We start from the raw sequence: 24,313 nt of genomic DNA on the forward strand, positions 1-24,313 counted from the left end.
GGCCCGTCACATCTAGATTCTCTCCCTGAAAATTAAATATGCTTTTCTAACACCTGACAACAGGGCAGATTATGGGGCATTACCAGCTTGTATAAGGAGGCTCTATCCGTGTTAAAAGCAGTAATGTGCTGTGAGTTCAAGTGTTACATCACTGTAGACCAGCCTGGAAAGTGGAAATTGCTTCCTGATTGCTTGTAACAGGTTACTGCACATCGCCTTCTCATTTCCTCCTTGTCCAGGAAAAGCCAGAATATCTTGGCTAACAAACTACACACCTGAGATAGGCAGTATGTCTAAAGCTTCATGGATCAGGAGACCTTTGCACAGTTCATTTGCCAGGCCAGCCTACAGTATCCATGAGTCTTGCCTCCGCTGAATGTGAACGCGTAATAAATATTTAATATGTATTTTTTATTCAGCACACACCCCCTCCCTCAACCCCTCACGTCACTCTTCATTCCCCCCGAGTCCTGATTAGCATGTTGGAACTCAGAGCAACTGGCGTCTGATTCTCCTCTCCCAGCCAAAAATTGATTAGACGCTTTCTGGAAATATGTGTAGCTAAACCGCTATGCTAATTGAGGGAAATGGAGTTGTGTTTTTGCATGCTTCTGCAGTGATATCACTTCTCCTGCACTGCTTTATGTTACAGCCTGTAACTGCTTCGCTGCCAAGACAGCACTGTTCAACCTTCTAAAGAACAAAGAGTTAACGTGGGAGAGAAAAGTGTGGTCAAATGTCACTCCTCAACCTTGCACTGAACCTGTGATGGCAATCTGCAAATTAGCCACCTAGTTTACACACAAAGCTGTGTATGATTAGCTGCAACACAGATTGGTATTTAGCAGAGCAACCAAGCTCAGCGTGGTTCCATTTCCATAGATATATGCATTGTGTGTTCCTATCCCAATAATGTGCAGTTAGCACTGTGTGGTCCTGCCTGGATAATCTACAGTGGGTAGAGCACTGTACATTACAAATATGCCAGAACTGTGTGCAGTTTAGCAGTGTAACTACAAATCATAATCCCCCACCCAACAAAATTGTTGCTGGGTCCCCCTAAGTGTTAACAAACCCTTCCATCCCCTGTGGTGATTGGTGAACACCATAATCAAGAGGACCATCTGCCAGGAACCATAAGTACAGCCAACATGTCTCCCACATAACAAATGCAGCAACAAAAACACTTGCTGTCGAGGTGGGCCATGTGTCAGCATGAGAAAGGGAAAATATTTTGGACCCTCCACACCCCTGGGCCCTACTGCGACTGCAGGGGGTACACTCTTTATTGTTATGCCTTTGGTGCAGTTTATCAAGGTGGAATCATAAAGACCATTGCTATGACTCTGTTCCTATACAGAAAGCAGATTGTTGTATAAGTAAACCAACATTTTGTATATGACACAAGGAACACAGGGAGGGCACAAGTATCAAATCACCACAGACTTTTATTGCCAGCAGATGGTGTAAACAGAGGAGGCCCCCAATGGATGTGCTCCCGACACCCCTAGGTAGGTAGGGGAGCACCTTCCATCAGGGGCTTCCTTTGTTTACATCATCTGCTGGCCATTAAAGTCTTCGGTGATTTGATACCTGTGCCCACCCTGTGTTCTTTGTGCCATACACTGGATGTGCTGTGTTGGCGGATGCACGGTCTCTATGTAACACTGTGGAAGTTATTATGACGGACTGCATCTATAGAGCTGAGTGCTGGTCACTTACTACACAATTTCTAAACCAACATTTTGTGATCTCATTTAGGTAGGGGACTTGCATCAACAGTAAATGTTAAATTTGGCACTATGGAGAAGTAGACAATAGAGTATCAGTAAAGCACTTTATATCGCAGCACTATTTCTACCAATAGTTTTGCTCCATTCCCGCTTTTTAACCATCTAATCTTAAATCCCCGCCCTCCTGATGTATAACCTTCTGACTCTAATATTTAAAATTATCATCCCTCCTCCCTATCCACTAATGCTCTTATTCTATACCTAACCAATACTCGCCTTGGGAAATGCAGACACCAATATTAAGCATCCTATTCCATTGCCCTGATGCAGCCTATCTTTCACATGGTGAAGCAGAATCCTCTTATATCGAAATTAGCTGATTCAGTCCTGATAGTGTGTAGATCATACACTATAAACGGGACCTTATATAGAAATCCTGCATTTTTTGTAGAAAATCTCTTCAGACCTACTCACGTGTAACAAGTAGGTATTATTATTTAGTATTTATGTGGCTGTTGTGCAGAAACACTATGGCTTCAACTCAGGAAGACCCGCTCGGTAAAAATTTAATGTGCAGTAATTTGCCTTATGCAATAAAAAACATTTTTGTGGATTCACTAAGATTTTTACTCATGCAGTAATAGTTCAGCAAATTGTTAAAAAAAACTTGAATGACAATTCACAAAGGTTTTTTACCTCATGTGTTATTTTAGTCCATACGTTAAGGAATGATGGGGTATTTCATTTGGTATTTGATGGGTTATTGCAGTGCATGGAAAATGGAAGCCAGATGTGATACAGATAGCATTTTTTATTATGCTAACAAGTAAAGAGCAAGTCCAAGCTGTGCATAAAATTAACATAAAATTTGTATCCGCTCAAAACCATTAATATCTTATTAACCATTTTCATTTACTACATACTAATAATGTGGATTTGTGTTATACAACGCATGTGAAATTAGGGAAATATGTTTTAATTAACTTTATTGTTTTCCTGAATAGTCTAATTAGTTTTCACCTTTTCTCTGCTCTCTGTTTCCTCGTTTCTATAAACTCACAAATGGATTGTTATTTTACCAGTAGTTCCAGGAGGGAGGTAAAATGCCTAATATCTCACTTGTTTTACTGCATGTGCTATTCTTTATGTATTGACATGAATGAGGTAGTTACTTCACAAGTCGGTAATTTACCTCACTGTTCAGTAAGGTTCTGTTCCCACTAAAGCAGATGCAAAATGGACTTGTGGATGCGCTCCATCAATTTTGCATCCGTTCCGCGTACACTTGCCGTCCGAAGTGATCGCTGCTCGCCTGCCCTGCCTCAGCTCTGTCCCGCTCTGAAAACAGTCTGGTTTAGGCTGTTAGAAGCATGGGGCTCTCCATATGCTGCAATAGGCCAATTCTCCCTAGCAACAGGGAGAATTATCATTGGTTCACCTTGAACCAATGAGAATTCTCCCTGTTCCTAATGATTCCCATTTGTCTTTTGCAGTCCTATGAGGATCCCCATGCTTCTTACTTGCATACAGGGACGGAGCAGCAGCGATCTGCTAGCCCAGGGCAGATCCAGACACATCCGCCTGTCCAGGATTGTAGCAGACTGCACAGAAGTGTGATCTGCTTGCTGCCACTGATCCCAAGGATCCGTTGCAGTGTGTCAAGTGTGAACAGCTACTATGTATAACATAGGAGCCGTTCACTGTCCAATTAGTAATGAGTGGAGAACGGATAAAAAAAAGTTTGTTCTCCGTTCTAATGGGAACAGAACCTAATTTAGGTTTACCATGCATAGTAAAGGCCTTTGTGAATTGACATTTAGCAAACTGTTTGATAGAATCCTTTGTTCTTTGCTTTACCACATGCAGTAATGCTTTGTGAATTGAGGCCTATATGGCCCATTGAAAGAGAATCTGTACTGTCCGATTTGTACAATAAAAAACATACCAATCGAGTCACTGTGACCTCCTGGATACTTCTTTGCCGTTTCCGCCGCTCCCTGCCACGATCCTGGCTTTTAATCGTCAGTTTTAGGCAGTGTTTACAAACAAAAAACATGGCCGCTAACCAGGAAGCGATGCGTGTGTGTGTGTGTGTGTGTGTGTGTGTGTATATATATATGTGTGTGTATATATATATATATATATATGTATATATATATATATATATATATATATATATATATATATATATATATATATATATATACATACTTACATACATACACTAGTGTGTGTGTGTGTGTGTGTGTGTGTGTGTGTGTGTGTGTGTGTGTGTGTGTGTGTGAGTGTGTGTGAGTGTGTGTATCATGTTACAGTATACTACAAGTTTTTATTACATAGTGAATTATCTGCACTCCAGTCTGGGATTAGTCACAGTGTGGCAGGCATGTGACAGGCAGCTTCCTCCCCCCTCAGCCTCACAAACTGCATCAGTTTTGTCTGAAACTGAGAGCAGAGAGTGAGGAGCAAATAAAGCACACAGAGCCTGCAGGGGGCGTGCATAACTTGTATTCATTACAACAGAGGCAGCCCATTCCTCCCTGGGTCAACAAAGCTTGACAAAGAAAAGAAGATTAGATATATTACAGAGACAGTGCAACTAGAAAAGGCTGCAGTAATCCAGACCACATTAGAACAGGTATAGGAACTTATGGGATAGAAGAAATAAGGCTTGATTGTTCTTGGTCTTATTCTGTGGAGTGAAATTTGCTATTTTATATCATTTATACATTTGTAGTGTTGCCCTGATTTAATACTGAAAAGAAAAGCCCAGCTATTACCAGCTATAATGAGAACACAGCAATAGTACAAATTACAGACAAAAATCCTAATGTGATTGTGCATCATCAAATACATGCCCACAAATTACCTCGAAAACGTGAATATAGAAAGGTAAAACGCTATGTTGTATCTCTTAAAAAAAGACCCAGAAGACCCAAACAATGCAAGGCCAAAAAGCAATCTGGTTTTATAAAGACTAGTTGTATCTTTCCAGACCTAGCCTACCAAAATCCTTCTCCACAAATGGTAGCTAAACATTAGTAATATAACAGAAAAACATATGATGAAAATGTAAAAAAAAATCACCATAATGGATTCAAAGCCGCATTAAAAGTGGTTAAAAACAGTTTTTAAAAGTTTGTTTATAAACAAACAAAATGGCCACCAAAACAGGAAGTAGGTTGATGTACAGCATGTCCACACATAGAAAATACATCCATACACAAGCAGGCTGTATACACCCTTCCTTTTGTATCTCAAGAGATCATTGTGTGTTTCTTTCCCCCTTCTGCTCTCATGCACTGAAGTTTCAGGCTGCTCTTTTCTTCTTGCAAACAGCTTTGCCCTTGTCTGTAATCCTCAGTATGTGAAAGCCCAGCCAGCTCAGAGGACGATTTATCCAGCTTGTAAAAGATAAGAGAGAAGAGAGAATCTGCCATAATCTAAATAACACACAGGCAGTGTGCAGAGAGGGGCCTGGAGGGGGGAGATTCATCACAGAACCACAACACTGAAGAACTTGGCAGCCTTCCAGACACAGGCTGACAAGTCTGACAAGTGAAAGATACATTGATTTATTACAGAGACTGTTATAGTAGAAAGTGCTGCAGTAAGCCAGAACACATTAGAATAGCTTTTGGAACTTGTAGGATGATAAAAAACAGGATGCAATTTTTGTTACGGAGTCTCTTTAAGTCTCAACATATCAAAATTAATTCTAAAATTTTAAAAGGAGAACTAATGTGACATGGATATGTTAAGTGCCATTAGGTTCTTGCTTGCGATCATGAGCTAAACCTTATTAATGAGATATCTGTTATCTCTTCCTCACTGTATTAACAAAATAACTTTTCAGCAAAACAAGCACTGAAAAGTGTGTTTTTCCTGATTAAATGATTGTTATCTTAGTGCAGGTATGTCCAATCCAAAGTCTGGCCAAGGGGCCAAATTCAGCCCAGGGAGCCTTTTCTGGTGCCCACCTTGTGTCCCCACTCTGTCTCCCCCTTTGCTTGCCTGTAGGTTATCAGCCACCACTGTAGAAGTAGCAGCCACTGATTAGCAGCCATCACCATGCAAGTAACAGCCACTAATTAGCAGCTGCCACTTTGCTAACTGCACATGGTATATGGGTTATTTCCCATGGGAAATGTTTTTTTTTTGTTACAAAATGTCACAAGCATAGTGTACCTAACGGCAATCAGCAAACATTGTGTTTAATTTTGCAAGTTCAGCCCCCTAGCTTTATCAAGAACGGTGATATAGCCCTTGGCATTAAAAGTTTGGACACCCCTGGCTTAGTGCATCAGGGTCACTCATTAATACTTTCTAAATCATTTATGATTCTGGCCTCCTTCACAATATAAGCATAGGCTTGCATACTGAGCTTATTTTTATTGCTCCGTTTTATTGCCTGATGAAGCAGGATTGCACCTGCGAAACGCGTTGCAAATTCGAAGTGTTCTGAATAAATTGTTTGTTTAAAACCAATTAATTTTTTTGGTGTCTACTTGGAGGAGGTAAGACCTTTACCTCCTCTTTTTAAATGTTTTTTAATCGCTTTTATACTACATTGGCGCCTCTGTTGAACCTTTCAGTCTATAATCTAGTCCACCCTTGGTGGAGGGGTGTTAACCCCTTTTTTTTCCAATCTACAGAGAGTGACTTCTTAACCTGAGTGGGGTCAGGTCTAATCTCCCCACCTGCCATTGCAGTGGTTGCCTTTGCGGTGACCCTGGTTTGTGAGTATAACTTTCTATTAATAACTCAGTATCTCGTTGTTACGACTTGCTCCACTATATTGTTCTCTCGGTGTCCCCATTTTTCTTTGTTTACAATATAAACATTGTTCACATACACATTTTCTTGGATGTGTTTTTCAATGTACACCATGTGCATTGGTACGCTTTAAAACAATGCACGATCTTCGCTGCTGATAATGCCAACAGTTCCGAGGCTTTTTTTCTGTAGATGGAAATACGCATTAGACTTAAGTGAGATCATTGATTAACATGGACTGTTAGTTTTAATGCATTTAAGCAGCTCAGAAAAATATAAAGAAAGGACATAGTGTAAACGAGGCCTTAAAAGAAATATGCAGATTAGGGGTTCTGGCTCCACAGGCTTCTTGCTTGCTTTATATGTGGGATCAGAAAGTACAGAAGACTAAAGATCAACATCAAAGCCAGGCAAGTAGCATTTATTTAAAAGGGCATAGCAAGAACAGCTTCCACATTTTTCTCAATTCAAGTTTGCAAAGATACAGCATTTGGACCAAAAGGCATGGACAAGATGATTCAAGATGGTAAAGGCGATGTAACTATTACAAATGACGGAGCCACAATTTTGAAACAGATGCAGGTCTTGCATCCAGCAGCAAAGATGTTGGTTGAATTATCTAAAGCTCAGGATATTGAAGCTGGAGATGGCACAACCTCTGTTGTAGTTATTGCCGGAGCTCTGCTTGATGCTTGTGCCAAGTTGCTACAAAAAGGTATTCATCCCACCACTGCCACCACTGTCACAGGAGCCCTAGTGGTCAGGCCGCAAATTGCCTTCCAATCGGTTTCAGCACACAGACCATGCGATTTTTGCGCAGAAACCGACAGAAATTTGGGCAGCAGCCCGACCAGAAGGGAGCCTGTGGGGTTACGGAAATACAACTTACACACAATTTCAGGGTATAACTGCCACCACTATTGGTATGGGCCAGTGGACCCGACTGACTGACTAGTCCTGCGAATAAAAAACTGTTAAACACACTCTATTTTGTCTAGATATCAACAATAGTAGTAGCGTCTCTCCAGAGACCTGGGATCAGGTCCTGTGTATGGCTGAAAAGCAGGGTAGCGGAACAGTGAATGACTTTGATAAAGTCTTTTATTCACGGCAATATAAATAATTAATATATACAGACAATTATTAAAATCAACAATTATTGAAACATTAATAGCCAGTATGAAAAATAAAAGAAAGGGAGAAAAAATACTTAGTTCTTGGAAAGATGTCCTTTAGTGGGAAGAATCAAAGTTCCTTTGTTTCAGCTCAATTTAAAATCCAAGCAAAATGGAAAATGTCCTTTGTTTCAGTTCAGACAAGATGGCCGATCAAGATGGCCGCTAGCCATGTGTCCTCTGGCTAGCACCAGACAGCTCTCATATAGATGGAATATGGAGGACTGAGGGAAGAGCCCCTCGCATATGCTTTTGATGAAGCTGGTTTGGGGGTGTGGCAATGCCGGCCCCTCTGAATTACCAACCAATGACAGTTCATTTCCTCTGAGAGATTTTAGGTTTTAAACTTACAAACTGCCGTAACTCACAAACGATACACGTCATATTCAGGTGGATAACAGATTCATACTTGTCAGAAAACACAGATTAATATGACATCAGACATGGCTAGTGCAACGGACCCAGTTCTTGAGAAGGGTCATACCTCAGTAACCGGATGGACTATCGCGATGAATTTCATATCAGTACGATGGCCAGATTTTACCGAACAAGACTATATGAATTTTATAGCTGTGCGATGTACAGTCGCCATATAATCGACACGAAACCATACATCACATAACTTCAGGTCTGCTCTGGTCGGTGCCGGAGAGTCTGGCTTCCTCAGGGCCCCCTTGGGGAGCCAGCTTCCTAGTCCTTTTCATAAAGACATCTGGCTGTAGGGGGACTGAGCTGGTCCCAGCAGGGAATGTGGCCACATGCGACATTCCTGAGGGGTGAGGGGAATGCTTTGCTCACAGGAACAGATCTCTGGATTAAAAAACACAAAAGTGTCTTTTTTGTGATCGCTTGCACGACTGCACAGATCCGACAGGGAGCGATCAGGAAATCGACTGTGAATTCTCTAGATTCACCTGCGTTTCTCACGGCTGTTCCGTGACAATGTTAACATAAGTGTGTCCAAAAAGTAGACATCACTTCAGGACACTTGATAGAGCCACACAAATTATTCCTTCATGCATTATATGCCAGTGGTACACTTATAACTGCTAAGCTATTTAACAGCACGCCTATAGCCTTTAAAGCGGACCTGAACTCTTGCACAGGACAGAAGGAAAATGCCCCCTGTATGTATTTAGAGGGTTTAGCCTGTCTAATTCCCCCTCATCTGTGACTAATCACAAGTTGAAATCTGATCTCTCCCCTGTGTCACCTGACTACAATGGCAGATAAGCTCATTTGAAAGCACAGGATGTTAACAATATGTCTGCTTCCATGAATGAGGAAGTAGAACGGTGCAGATTTATTACAGGATTTGTATCAGCTGTAACAAATGTTTTTTTCTTTAGGCTGCTTTCACAGTGGGACGTTACAGGCGCACGTTAGTGCAGAGCCTGTAACGCAGCCCAACTCACAGTAATGAAAAATCAATGGGCTGTTCACAGAGCCCACGTTGTGTTACATTGTAACGCTGCACGTTATATGAAAGTGCAGCATGCTGTGCGTTATACACGGTTTTAGCCGCGTTAAACTGTTTGCACATGCTCAGTAATGGGGGGGGGGTCGTTTTATTAATGCAGGAGAGGAGGAGGGGAGAGTCCGATGTTCACAAGGCTAATTAATATTCACTGCACTGCAGTGTTTACTTCCTGGAGCGGCCGCTTATTGGCTGGCGGGACCACGTGATGCGGAGTGTTCCGATCATGTGATCTCCGCAGACTATAGAACAAAAAAGGCGCACCAAGAGCCGCATAACACGTCTCAATCTGGCGTCCTCCTTCAACACTACCAGGTGTTGCGTTAGGGGCACGTTATACGACCTTAACGTCCCCTAAAACGCAACGTCCTTATGTGAAAGAGGCCTTAAAGGTTATCATGCTGTTGTGTATCTTTTAGAGCAGAGAGGACGTTCTGAGTTCAGGTCTGCTTTAAAGTGGTCTGGTGAGTCCCAGAAAAAAAACATACAAAAACAGTAAGGCTGCATGTGAGCTACCTAATCCAAATATCCCCCTTCACTTAAGTCCTCTTACTTTTTCCTATAAATCCCCACATAAGGAAGGCAGTTAAAGCAAACCTCAAATAAAAAAATAAACTTATAAGATAATTAATTGTATGTGTAGTACTAATGGTAAATATAACAATGGTAACATAAAACTGTCTAATATTTTTATTTTCAGTTTATCTGATCTGAATTTTTTAGAATTAATTCTAACCAACAAAAATGACAGTCTGATGTAAAAATTGCTTCATTTAGTTGCAAGACAAACCGAAGTATAATGGCCCTGTTCACACTGCACGTGTTTCCAGCTATGTTTTGGAAACGCGTGCGGGAGGCCAACACGCATGACATTAGACAGTGCATAGAGTGCACTGTCTGATGTTCACACTGCATGTGTTCCGGACCTGTGCGGTCCGGGAACGCATGCTGCACGCATTTTTTGCAAAAACGCGCGGCTGTCCCATTCACTTTCCAGTGATGGGATCAGCCACGCAACGCACACAAACGCGGATGGCGTGCGTTCGCATGCGTTGCGTTCCGCACGCATGGCCATCCGCGTTTTTTATGTGAACGGGGCCTGAACGTTTAAACTTTTCATCAATAAAACCTTATTAGCATTGTTTCCTCTGTCACATAAAAGGGTTTCACCGTCTGTTTACTTTTCAGGACATCTGGCTAAATTCCATTATCTGTTTGACTGCCCCATTTGCAGGTAACAGAATTTGTTTTATAACCCTTGCTGTACAGGACAGCATAATGCAAGTTAGTAGGGATAGTATTATATGCACCTATGTTAATCTTATCATGTCACATGTCAGTTCAGGTACCCTTTAAGTCCCGCCCTGTGCATCAGTCAGAGGGTGGGGGCCCTGTTGCCTTGGAGGACAGGGTGTGCTGCAGTGTCAGAGTTGGGGAGGAGGGCACAGGGTGACACAATTCCCAGTTACACCGCAGCCTCTGAGGCAATAAAGGTGTCCATACAGCTTGCGAAGATGGGCAGATTCAACCAAGAGACAGACTTCTCTCTGATCTGAGAGAGATCTGTTGGCTGACATTGCTCGCGACATCTCTTGGAAATTGGCCTTATGACGCTACCTCATCGCTTCCCTCTAATACAAATGCGCCCCCCTGCCTGTGCTTTAATACTTTACCTGTCCGCTGTCGTTCGCTTGGTGCCCATCCATCTTCCTCTTGCGTATTTGTGCCTCACACATTGTCAGTGTATAGTATGTGGGGCCACGTGCTATACACTGGCAGCGTTTGAGGTGTGAATGGAGGAAGCGGAAGGTGGATGAGCACCGTGGTGGGTGACAGCGGACAGGTAAAGTATAAGTGCAAAATGGTAGAGTGAAGAGAAAGGCTGGCACTGCTGTGGAGGTAGATTTATTGTTGCATATAATATCACAGTGCAATATACAAAGTTGCAAAGTCGAATGCAAGAGGTACACATACCATGGTGAGAGGAGGCACGTGGATGATGGTGGGTGCAGGGCACAGGATGCCTGATGGCCGTTTCGCGCAATACAGCGCTTCTACAGAGGCTACAATGTGTGGACAATGGCTTCTGGTTAACGCCAGATAGCCGGTGTATGACGTTGCGTCACGTGGTAGCGCCGCCCTATAATCCGCATTAGGCATAGAATGTATGCATGCCAGCTTGATGCTTGCGTTATGCATTTTTATGCAGGCGTAAGCGAAACAAAGGACGTGATGGAGGGATTACTCCATCTAGTGGCCAACGTCGGTAAAACTGCCAGATTCAAATAGGCACCAAATGAACAAGGAATGGAAAAGAAAGTGGGGAAACTGATAGGGAGAATGAGCATAAAGGGGTGAATGGTCAGAAGACCTAAGTGTGAAACGAGTGCCAGGTGCTCCTTGGTGCATAAATAATCCAACCGTAATAACTGTTTCATTGTACAGTTTTGTGGGGGATAATAGGGAGGGAAAGAGGGGGGTGGGGACTTAATAACCAGCTCCCTTGGTGGATATCCACCATGAAGGGGGCAGGTATTGGGAGGGTTGGGTGAGGGAGGGGACCATTTCGAGCGGTCACACCCTGATAAGTAAACAGTACACAATAAGATACAAATCACATTTTATATCAAGCAAACTTTGAGCGAAATATATATCAAAAGTATTAAAAATATATATATTAACTGTTCATGGATCAAGAAAACATGAAAGGAGTGTAAAATCATTAAAGTGGACCCAAATTAAAAATACAAGATTTCAGAAATAAAATCTATTTTCTAAATTATAATAATAAATAGCAGCTTTTTTTCAGCTGCATGATGACAAATATAAAATATTTTACATTTATTGGAGGAACCCCTCCCTTCCTTCCATATTGCTGGGACAGAATCCAGCAGACTGGTGTAGTAGGTGGTGTCCGGCAATGGAGGAATTGCAAATGGCTGCCCCCTGTATAACTCTAGTTATGAACAGAGAAGGGTGAAAGGCATGCACTGAAATGCTCATAGGCTTGAAGGAGTGTTTATTTATCTTTGAATGTGTCAAAGTGGTGCAACTAAATATTTTTAATTAAAAAAATTGTTTGGTTTGGGTCTGCTTTAAGGCCTAAGGGTCCCATTGCTTCCGATTGCAGAATCAGCATGGCCTCTTCCCTTTTAAGTTTCCTCTCTCTGTCTCCGCCCCTAGATGAAGGGGTGTATAATTCCTGTAAACGTTAGTTTGGTAGGGTCACCATTGTGGTTCTCCCTCATATGTTGGATTACTTGTGGAGATCCTTTACCTGACTTCAAGGAATTATAATGTTCTCTAAACCATTATACCAATATAATTTGGTGCCTATTTGAATCTGGCCGTTTTACCGGCGTTGGCACCTAGATGGAGTAATTCCTCCATCACGTCCTTTGTTACGCTTACACCTGCATAATAATGCATAATGCAAGCATCAAGTTGGCATGCTTACATTCTAGGCGGCATGCGTAAATACGTACTCATGTGTGTCGCCATGACGCATATTGAGTTTCAGGCGTACGCATGCGTAATGCGGATTATAGGGCGGTGCTACCACGTGACGTGACGTCACACGCCGGCTATCTGGCGTTATTTAACCAGAAGCCATTGTCCACACATTGTAGCCTCCGTAGAAGTGCTGTATTGCGCGAAACGGGCATCCTGTGCCCTGCACCCACCACCATCCACGTGCCTCCTCTCACCATGGTATGTGTACCTCTTGCATCCGACTTTGCAACTTTGCATATTGCACTGTGATATTATATGCAACAATAAATCTACCTCCACAGCAGTGCCAGCCTTTCTCTTCACTCTACCATATTGCTACTTAATATTGCAGGCTAGAGCACGCTAAGGAAGTATTCCTAGGAAGAGGCACCTTTAACCCAGATTGTGCACAGTACATGTATGTTTGCTGTAGTGCCAACCTCCTGTAACCCTTCAGCTTTCCTTACAAAAAGTATAAGTGCACAGGCTGGGGGATACATTTACTTTAGGGGGAACAGTGGCTGGGGTTGATATCGGAACTCTCAACCTCCCACCATGTTGTTGCATGTGCATTGGGTTGATTCACTAAACCGTGCTAACTCATAGCACAACTGTGCTGCAATTGTGAGTTTTCGCGAGCAAATGCGATTTTTGCATGCAAAATTTCACGATTGCGCATGAAAACTGTTACGCGTGTTATAACGCTTCCACAATGTTTGCATGGCCGTGCTATGAGTTAGCATGGTTTAGTGAATCAACCCCTATGTGACTAAAAGAGTAGTGATGTAGGCAAACAAAAAGTGAGCAGGATTTTGCAGGTTACTCAGAAAGATAAGCAGTTATTTTCCTTTTGTATGCTGCTAAAAATTAATAGATAAAAATTGTTTTATTAAATGCCTATAAAAGAAAAACTGTGCTTGAGCTACAGGGCTTACAAACCTCCTGGCCAGGAACAAGTATGCTTATCAGGTGTTCCGTCTTATGTCTGACATCACCAGCTGCAAGCTTTCTACACATGTGTGACTCAAACATTACTGGAAACCAAATGATCAGCGCGATATCCAGTTAAATTGGCTAAAGGATAAATAAAATAAAATGAAAGACAATAGCTTTCATGTTCCTCTCCCTACAGATTTCCAGTAATGATTAAATACAGCTGTGAATTTTTTTTTTACTGAAAGTGACAGGAAACATTTTAATCACGTCATAACATTTTATTTTAATCACGTCATAACATTTCATTAAAATATGAAATAAAAAGTACTGTTCGTTAAATTATTTGAGGCTCTGGTGATGTATAAAGAAAGATTGTTTGATTGCTTGGGGGGGGGACATGTGGACTAAACAGACAATAACCACTTGGGATATAAGTAGGGATGAACAGAGTCATTGCTGGTATATTAGCAAGGTTTTCTAAAAAGTAGAAGGCATGGAGCCAAGTGTTGGCACTGCAGCTTAAGTAGGAGGGTGGCACCTGCACCATCCGGGGCCTGTCGCTCAACCATACCATGCGTGCTCTGACATACAACATGCAGATTGTGGAATGGAAGGAGAGAAGCAGAAGTCGGTACTGCAGGCAAATCGATTTATTCCAAGATTAAAAGGCGGTCAGCAGTATGAAAAGTATTATCCAGTACAACAAATACAAACCTAGGTGCACATATATTGGTAGGTGAACAGAGGCGCCAGAAGGATAAAAGTACATACATTTTTTTAAAAATTGCTGGGAGGAAGTGGTGGACTCGCCTCCGTTAAAGCAGACACCAAGGACTGTAAATATATAGATATACACATTTATTGAAAATACCCCAAAGATGCAACGTGTTTCACGGGCACAGCCCACTTCTTATGTTGCCATAAAAAGATACAAATGGATTATTAGTTAGTGTAATAAGAATAGTATTTCAAAAATAGTGTTTAGTGATATGTTATAGTAGGGGGGTGATTGCAAGGAATGGGTCGGTGTAAACTACATAATGTGTATAGGGGAATGGACTAGATAACAGTGGTAAAAGGTAGTTAGTAAATCAGATTAAGTTGGTATCAAATTGACCGCTTTAGGTATATTTCAGTAGAAGGTAGGGAATGGAATAAGTTGTAGCTGGCAAGAGAGAAAAAAAGGCATGTGTAGTGGTTAAAAATAAAGATAAAGACTTACCAGCAATTCAGTTATAGCAAGCAAAGCACCTCTGTACTGTTGTGAGGTCGCTTGCTGCTTTAAATGTGTTAATGCTGGCAGCTCTGGCCTATCCAGAAGCTGCTCCAGTGTGGGTGGGTGGAGTCAGTGGCCATGGTGACAGAGAGTCCTCCAATCAGCTGCTGCCAGCTGTAAGGAGTAGATTGGTGTGCAGTGGTGTGTTTGCTGCCATCTAGTGGTTCAAAAGAACAAGTACAGTGAAAAGACTTCAAATGTCATTATACATGCTGAAAGATAATGAAGATAAAAGCATGAACAATGCCTGACTTTTTACAATTGGTAAATAAAATAGTGTATACTTCTGGAATTAATAAAAAATTAATAAAATAATAATAATAATAATAAAAAATATATATATAAAAAAATAATAAAAATGTATAATAAAAAATAATGTGAATATGACATGAAGATATAAGCATAAAATCGAAGAACACATAAAAAACATAAAAACAATTGTAATATATCCAAAATATGAGGCGGCCATTGGCAAAGATTGTCCAGGCCTGGTAATATATAGTGCATAATCCCGTCTACGGTTTTGATATCGTAGACGAATGTTTGCAGCTGTAATAATTATCATTGTATTAGAAGGATGATAATAATAGTCATAATGAAGATAATAATAAACATCAGTAATAGAAGATAAGATATATATATATATAAAAAAAGGATTTTTTTTTTTTGGGGGGGGGGGATAAAAGAGAGCGACCAAGATAAAAGCAAAACTTTTGACAGGGATGGTTAGTGGATTTTTTCTATAACTTCGTTAAGGCCCTCCGGGGATAGGGTTCTTAATGTCTGTATCCAGAACACTTCGTGTTTTTTGAGGAGATCAAATGCATTTGGTTTTCTTGTATCCACTGAGTCAATCAGTGTAATATTGAATAGCAGTGGATTGCTGTTGTGATGAGTGCTGAAGTGACGTGACACACTGTGAAGGGGAAATTGTTTAATGATATTTCTTTTATGTTGTCCGATTCTGCTGCATACTAATTGGGTGGTTCTCCCCACATACTGGAGCCGGCACGGACAGGAGATGAGATAGTTGACATATTTGGAGTCGCAAGTAAACCGTTTTTTCAAAGGGAAATTGCAGTTGGTACTGGTAGAAGAGAATGATACACTAGTGTTGATGAATTGGCAGGAATGTTGCGGAGATTGGGAGCTCTCCTATATGTGATGGATGGTGCTTTGGGTAATAGCGGTCTTAAGAAGGGGTCCTGCATCAGGATCTCCCATCTGTTGGTTAGAATGTCACGAACGTGCGAATGCTGGGCATTGTATTGAGTGGTGAACCTTGGAGGGCCTGTGTTGTTAGTTAGTTTTGCATCAGTACTCGGGGGGTTGGGGCATTTGGCTTTAAATTTAGCGTTTTTTATCAAGGTCTTAGGATATTGGCGGTCCGTGAATTTTTTGGTGAGGATATTGGATTGGATGTCATATTGTGATGAATCTGCAATTCCTGTAGATTCTCCTGAACTGACTGTATGGTGTATTGGTAATCCAGGGGTGATGATGGAAACTTTTGAAGTGAATGTAATTATTGGCATCAACCGGTTTGAAATAAGTTTTTGTTTTGATGTGATTCGATTCGATGTATAGGGTAAGGTCAAGGTATTCTATGGAAGATGTGTGATGGTGGTATGTAAATTGTAACCCTGCTGGGTTACTACACCATATTGGGCTCTCGATTTCTCTTCAACCTAAGTGCACATACCGGTCCTGGTGGGCAGCCAGTGGGTGGTGGGTGGACGGCAAAGTGTCTGACGGCCGTTTTGCGCAAATATGCGCTTCTACAGAGCCTCCATAGAAGCACACAATGTCGGAATGACCACTCAACCACTACGAGACAGAATGGCATCTCATAAATCTGCAATCCGGAATCATGATATGACACAGGCAGTGTCTTCTCATTTTTCAACAGCTCGACATAGTGTAGCACAGATGAAGGTGCAGGTTATTGATAGTGTACCTTACGATTGGTGGGGTAGACTGAATAGGAAGGCTGAGTTGACACGTAGAGAAGCATGGTGGATTCCAAAACTCAATGTTATGGGGCTTGGTGGGCTAAATCGAGAATATGACCTCAGCTTCTGTATATGAGTTGTCTATGTGATTGTTAATCTCTGCTTGCTGTTTTCTCACCGGTTGGCCTATATGATGATCTTGGGACGGCTGTGTTCCTTTTACTTTTTCTATTATGTTTCTAATTTTTTTCTTTTTTAGGAAAACTCCCAGGTGTCTTGCTGAACGCATAGCGATGTGTTGTATTTTGCTCCTTTGTAAGTATAGGCGGTTGTTGTTTGCTCTGAGGACACCTCTTTTTTTGTCATTACACATTGTCACACTTGGTGGTAATGACCGTTTCATGTTTTGTAATGACGTTTTTGGTGGTCCCCAGGTACTCTCATATACCACTGCTATATCTTTAAATTTCACCCACAATCTTTTTTGAGGCTATATTGACGTATGTGAGTGGAATTTCTCCGCGTTAGACGCGTACGGTTTTTCCGCGTTAGACGCGTACAGTTTTACGCATGCGGACCTTCTTACACGTATGCATGATTTTGCCGTCAGGATAATTTACTGCGTATAATGCGTACGTTTTTCCGCATCCGGACGGCTGTATACGCATGCGCTAGGCGTTAGCAAGACTGGGAGGTGTGTTGTTGGTGATGTCACTTTTTTCAGTTCCCCATCAGGTCCACAGCCCTCCTGAGTGCTCTCATTGGCCAGCAAGATTTTAAATTGATTGGCTAATCACTTGTATAGTTCCCATTTAAGGAGGAGCTGTTCCTCTGTTTGTGTATATGGCTTCTGGCTTTGAAAAAGAGCTACTGAGCTTGAAACAGCAGGCTGTCAGCCGCTAAAGCCATTTTTATCGATGACTTGTCACTTTTTATGACTTTTCCAATAAAGAGCTACTAAATTACTGAAGGTGGTGCCTGCTTTGCTTGGATCTGCATCTCTTGATCATTGGTACAGTGGTCTTAAAGCTATGGCACACCCCATATCCTTTTGCATGGGTGCTCCTCCACTTCTGTCGTTTTTGCAATGCTTGATAGTGACGGGGGCCAGACCACTGCAGCATTATGTACTTAAGTATTATATTATGCAGTGCTGTACAGAGTATATACTGTATTGTCTTATCATAACTGTTCCTTTAGAGGGGCTCACAATCTACCATAGTCATATGTCTATGTATCGTGTAGTTTATGTATTGTAGTCCAGGGCCAATTTAGGGGGAAGCCAATTAACTTATCTGTATGTTTTTGGGATGTGGGAGGAAACCGGTGTGCCCGGAGGAAACCCACGCCGAAGTGGGGAGAACATACAAACTCCTTATAGATGTTGACCTGGCTGAGCTGGCCACCATGCTGCCCAACATGAGTTAAATGACTCACGTAGTGGCCGCACTTCCGCCTATGAGTGTGCGCCACTCCCCTGGCAGCTGCAGCAACAAAGGGAAGCCCAGATCTCCACACAGAGCCATGGCGGCTCAGTGTTACATACATTTGCATATATACAAACATACTGATGGGGATATGCACCGCTATGCTGTATATAGAGGAATGCTACAGGTCTCATCGTAGCTCATAAATCTAACAGATTTAAAGAAACATCCCTGTATTCACAACCTTCATGGGGGAGCTACTTATTAGAGTTCCCACAGGTGACAGGGATGAGAAATGAGAGAAGTAGGGGATCAGAAATGAGAGAAGTAGTAGATTGTTGCACCCACCACAAAAGTAAGCATTAGCCCTCATGCACCAGGCTAAAACCAAGGAGCCCAGGCCGTGGTGAGAAGGCGAGAGTAGGGTGTGGCCCCACACGTTAAGATAGAACAATAGCCAATCATGCAGATACGATAAAAGATGTAGTTAAGATGCTAGTTAGGAACTAGAAATGCAGCCAGAATGGAGGGGAAAGGAAGAAGAGGGATGGAGACGCTGCAAGCTAGGTGAAAAGGGAAGAGAGAGGGGGGAGCAGAGGTCAGAGGAGACAAATCGAGGGTAGCAGATAAACTGTCCTAGGGTCCAAGAGCGTTTGGGCTTGATTCACTAAGACAAATAGCATGCCTTATCCAAGTTAACACACCTTATCAGAGTATCATAGCGAGCACTACAAACTTATGCCAGCTAATTGGCAATGACGAGAGCCCCACTCGTCCTGCCCTAAACCCCTGCAGGTTCGCAGCGCTTGCTATGCTACTCTGATAAGGTGTGTTAACTTTGATAAGGCGTGTTATCTCTGATAAGGCATGCTATTTGTCTTAATGAATCAAGCCCATTGGGCCTGATTCACTATTCGGTGCTAACCTAGTTAGCAGGCCTACAGGCTTTGGGCGTGCTAACTAGGGTGCTAAGTAGTTAGCACACACCAAACCAAATAAGATCGCGTGCAAAGTACTTTGCGTGCGAGCCTTGATTAGCGCGCGCTAAGTTTCTTTAGGCATGATAAGGGTCTTTTCACAAGCATGCTAACGGTTAGCACCGCTTTGTGAATCAAGCCCATTGTGTGCATAATCCAGCACTGTAGCAGAAAACACTCTTATTTCTACCAGGATGGATGCAGGGGACCGTTTTCAGAGCAAAAAAATCTGAGACAATCTGGATTGCTCCTATGGCAGGAGGCCGTGTGTACTCCTTTCTTAGATTTCAGTGTTCGAAAATGTTCTTTCACTCTATGGCCTCCCAATGCTATTGGTCTGTTCCTTAAAGCGGTTTAATACTCTGACCAAATATTCAACAAAAATGTGTTTTCCTACTTTTTATAACCCATACAATTATCATATTTGCTTTTGTGCGCTAGTATTTTAATTCGTTTATAAATTATAACTTCCCAAAGTTCAGTTTATTTACTTTGAAAGCTGCTGGTGCATTTTATTCATAACTGTTGTAATTCTGTTTTAAGTGCAGCCATCAGTGATTTCTGACCTGTGTTTTACTCCAGGACTCATTAGCATAAGTTTCTGCACAGCCAGAGAAAGTTTACTTAATTGTATCAAGTAAAGAATGTATACAGAAGATAAGCTAATCACCAGTTCGGATGCGGCAGCCCCTGCAGGAGAAAAAGTCATTCCTGATGTAACCCTTTAAATGCTGTTTTACTAAAAAAAACAAAAACATTGTGTTAGTATATTATATGCTGTAAATAATCTTTCAGAGCAAAGAAGATATACTGGGTTATATTCCACTTGAAGATCTGGTCACATATCCCATAGGAGCCACAATGATAATTAACTGGTCTTTTTAGGGACCGTAGCCAGTTATCTGTTCTCGGTTTACTGTGGTTGCTGCTTGTCAATGAGTCCCTGATTGTGAGGGGCTGGGGTCCTCCTAACATTCAACATAGGAGGCAATTGGGTGACTTCTGCCAAAAGAGGGTCTCCCTGTAGGACATGCCAATTTCTCTGGACCATGTTACCAATGACATTGGCCATAGGTGAGTAGTTAAACGTGAAGACCTGTCTTTTATTTCTCTTAGGTTTTACTGTTCTTTCCTCACGATCAGTTCACTCCTGGGTCACAACAAAAAAGCTCTGTTATTGGCTTTTTCAAGTAAAGAGGGATCATAACCTCTATTTTGTAAGCGCTCCCTAAGTTTCTCTGCATGTTCCAGAAACGTACTATCTTCACTGTTATTTTTACGAAGGCACAGGAATTGTCCATAAGGTATGGCTCTACTGACCCAGGGAGGATGAAAGCTATCACTTCAGAGAATTTAATTGGTTGAAGTGCTTTTCTTGTATCCTCTGGTCATCAACTTGTCGACATTCGTGACTTCCAGGTCTAGGAAGCTGACCACGTCCTGGCTGATCTGCCGTAAATGTCATATTGACCTGGTTATCGTTAAGAACGATGAGAACTCCCCTTCACACCCAGACCAGAACACCAGGACGTTATCCACATACCTCGACCATCTCCTGAAGCGCTCCTGAAAGGGGTTGGCGATGTCGTGCACGCAAATCTCCTCCCAGCATGACGTACGTGCTACCACCGTACCCATTGTGGTGCTCGACATTTGATGGTACCAGGTATCTCTGAAAGCATTATGCGTTATCTCAAAGCACAGACATTCGCAGATGTAAGCATAATGTTCATTTGACCTATTAGGTCTCATAAGGAAGAATCTGACGGCCGCAATACCGTCTTTATGTGGTATGCTCCTGTACAGGCTGACCACATCAATTGTGGCCAGCCTGTCACCAGTGACCCATTCCAATCCTTTAATGCTTTGCAGAACATCAATACTATCTACCATGTTTTGCATCATTAAAGAAAACCCGAGGTGGGGATCTTAGAGTTAAATCTATACACAGAGGCTGGGTCTGGCTATAGTGCCCAGCATCTGTTGCTAGTTGAATCCCCCGTAAGTCCCCCCTGCGCTCCGTTCTAGCCCATAAATGACAGCCGCGCTGTCGGGCTCTGTTTTCCTTTCTAGTGCCACTCACGCCGCTCCAACGCCTCCTGCAGAGCGCCGGTCCCTGCCCGCGTCCCTTCCCTCCAATCTGCGGCGAGGGAAGGGACGTGGGCGGGGATCGGCGCTCTGCAGGAAGCGGGGGGAGCAACGTGAGTGGCACTAGAATGGTAAACAGAGCCCGCTGCGACACGCTCAGTGTCGACAGCGCGGCTATAATTTATGGGGGGAGAGCGGAGCGCAGGGGGGATTTAGGAAAGATTCAACTAGCAACAGAGGCTGGGCACTATATCCAGACCCAGCCTCTGTGTATAGATTTAACTCTAAGATCCCCACCACGGGTTCTCTTTAAGATTGCTCTTAGAATAAAAAAAAATAAAAAAAACACAACAGAACCTTTGCCTGCAGCCCTGCTGCATCTATTACCACTTGCACTATTGTAACTATAAGTTTACACTAAGATCAGTTTACTGCTTTCTCACTGCTACCAAATCATGTCTAATCTAGGCTCCTGTGATACTGGAACTGATTCTAGGGCAGGGGTGGGAAAACTATGGCCCATGGGCCGTACTTGGCCCATTTAGCTATTTCATCTGGTCCGCTGATGCCAGGCTGGATTTTGTGTCCCCCTAGCAGGGGAACTGGCATACAGTGTCCAACAACCGCTGTAGCTCACCAGATCACTGGGTCGCTGCAGGAGTCTCCAGAGTCCGGCAGAAGGGCTATAGTAAAATGGTTTCCAAAGTCCAGCAATGGAGTCTATTTGTGTCTCCAGTGCTGGGCTCTGGCTGTCATTATCCTGTAGCCCTGCTCCGCCTTGACAGTGCATGAGATTTGCAACCAGACTTTGCTGCATTGAAGATCAGGGAGTGACACTGGAGGCTGAGAGCGGAGTCTCCTGCCAGGTGAGTACATTATTTTTATTTTCAAGTACCACCACAAACACCGGGGCTATTAGGGGGCACTATCGTGGGGAGTGTAACAGGAGACATTAAAGGTGAACCAGGCCTCATATTTTATGGGGAAAATCGCTGCCTAATGTGTTTTTTTAAAGGAGTGAATACTACCTTATATGTTTTTTTGGGGAAAAATGCTGCAAATTGTATATATTTGGGTGAAATACTGCCACATGTGTATTTTGTAAGAAAATGCTGTAAAATTATGTGTATTTTGTAGAGAAACGCTGCTGCATTATGTGTATTTTGGAAGAAACACTGCTGCATTATGTGTATTTTGGAAGAAACGCTGCTGCATCATGTGGATTTTGTGGAGAAACGCTGCTGCATTATGTGTATTTTAGGGGAAATGCTGCCGCATTATGTGTATTTTGTCTGGAAAAATGTACCATTTTTATGTGTATTTTGGAGGAAACGCTGCTGTATTATATGTATTTTGTGGGGAAACACTGCTTCATTATATATATTTAGTACAGAAACGGTGGGGCATTATTTGTATTTTGGAGGATACACTGCCCCATTATGTGTATTTAGTGGGCAAACACTGCCACATTATATGTATTTAGTGGGGAAACGCTTCCGCAATATGTGTATTTCGGAGGAAACACTGATGCATTATTTGTATTTAGTGGGGAAACCCTGCTGCATTATGTGTATTTAGTGGGGGGAGCGCTGCTGCATTATGTGTATTTTGGGGTAAACACTCCTGCATTTTGTGTTTTTTGGAAGAACTGCTGCATTACGTGTATTTTGTGGGGAAACACTGCCGCGTTATGTGTATTTTGGGAGAAATAGTGCAGAATTGTGTGTATTTTGTTGGGAAACACTATTGCATTATGTGAATTTTGGAAAAAGAAGGCTGCTGCAGTATGTGTATTTTGTAGAGAAATGCTGCCACATTATGTGTATTTTGGGGGAAACATCGCTGCATTATGTGTATTTTAGAAGAACCGCTGCTGCATTATGTGTATTTTAGAAGAACCGCTGCTGCATTATGTGTATTTTGTTCGGAAATGCTGTCACATTAGTTTTTTGGAGGGGAAATGCTGTCACATTGTGTGTATTTTGTGGAGAAAGGCTTCCATGTGTGTATTTAGTATAAAACACTTCCATATTCCATATGTTGGGAAATGCTTCTGCATTATGTGTATTTTGGAGGAAAAGCTGCCACCTTATGTGTATTTTGGGCGAAATGCTGCCACATTGTGTGTATTTTGATGGGAAAGGCTATCACGTGTATTTTGTGGGGAAACGCTGGCGCCTTATGTGCATTTTGTAGGGAAATGCTGCTGCGTTGTGTATTTTGGAGAAAACGCTGCTGCCTTATGTGTATTTTGTGGGCAAATGCTGCTGCCTCATTTGTGTTTGGGGGAATATATATATTAGAGTTTAAGTTTTATTACTTATTACAATAAGTATTTTATTGTACTGATAAGCACAAAAATAGGCAATCGAAAATAGTACAACAGTGATATCAGAATTTAGCAAAGATTGCTGAAAAGTTATTGAATTGGTGTTCTTGCATTTGCAGGCAGACCCATGTACAGACTCAGAACTTTCCTAATTGTAGGTTGTTCTTCCGTAATGTGTGCTTTCTGTGGGTAGAATAGCGCAAACACCAGTTCACTTATATTTTGGCAATATTAGCTTTATGGTATGACCCATGGAAGGGCGGCAAAGATTTGCAGAGAATGTCTAAAAATTAATTTTACCTTTGCTGAAGTTTTGCTCTTGCCAGATAAAGTATAGATCCACATTTAAAGCGGACCTCCAGTGTAAATTATGCATTCACCTGGTCCTCTTTTGCTAGAGTTACAGAGTACCCAGCAAGCTCATGGTGAACCAGAACTCCCAGGAGTGTATAAGTGGCTACTATAGACCAAAAAGCCCTCTTACTAAAATGCTAAGGAAAACAAAAGTTTGCTTTCTTAAAGCATATGCAATAATTCAGGTTAGAGTGAGCTTGAGATGTCTCCCAGTGTATCACTGCTGAAATATGCAAATCACCCATTGTTGTCCCTGTAAGCTAAACACACCTCTAGATCCGCTGGCTTTAGCTACTCTACAGGTTCCTGGACGTGAGTCTA

At 42.2% G+C, this 24,313-nt stretch overlaps 1 protein-coding gene across 11 annotated transcripts in view; it reads left to right on the forward strand.

Annotated features, from left to right (window-relative positions):
* The window catches only part of THRA (thyroid hormone receptor alpha), a 1,122,562-nt gene that overhangs the window by 128,890 nt on the left and 969,359 nt on the right, over positions 1 to 24,313 (forward strand). For 7 of the 11 annotated variants that reach the window (XM_068262452.1, XM_068262453.1, XM_068262433.1 and 4 more), the window contains one exon: positions 10,350 to 10,395. The exons of 3 other annotated variants lie outside the window; for them this stretch is intronic. The gene's annotated coding sequence lies outside the window, so the exon portion shown is untranslated. Of the gene's footprint in view, positions 1 to 10,349; positions 10,396 to 20,759; positions 20,837 to 24,313 lie in introns of those variants that run through there. One more of the 11 variants, XM_068262442.1, reaches the window with a different exon arrangement.

Source organism: Hyperolius riggenbachi, chromosome 12 (genome assembly GCF_040937935.1).
Source record: "Hyperolius riggenbachi isolate aHypRig1 chromosome 12, aHypRig1.pri, whole genome shotgun sequence".
Lineage (NCBI taxonomy): Eukaryota > Metazoa > Chordata > Amphibia > Anura > Hyperoliidae > Hyperolius > Hyperolius riggenbachi.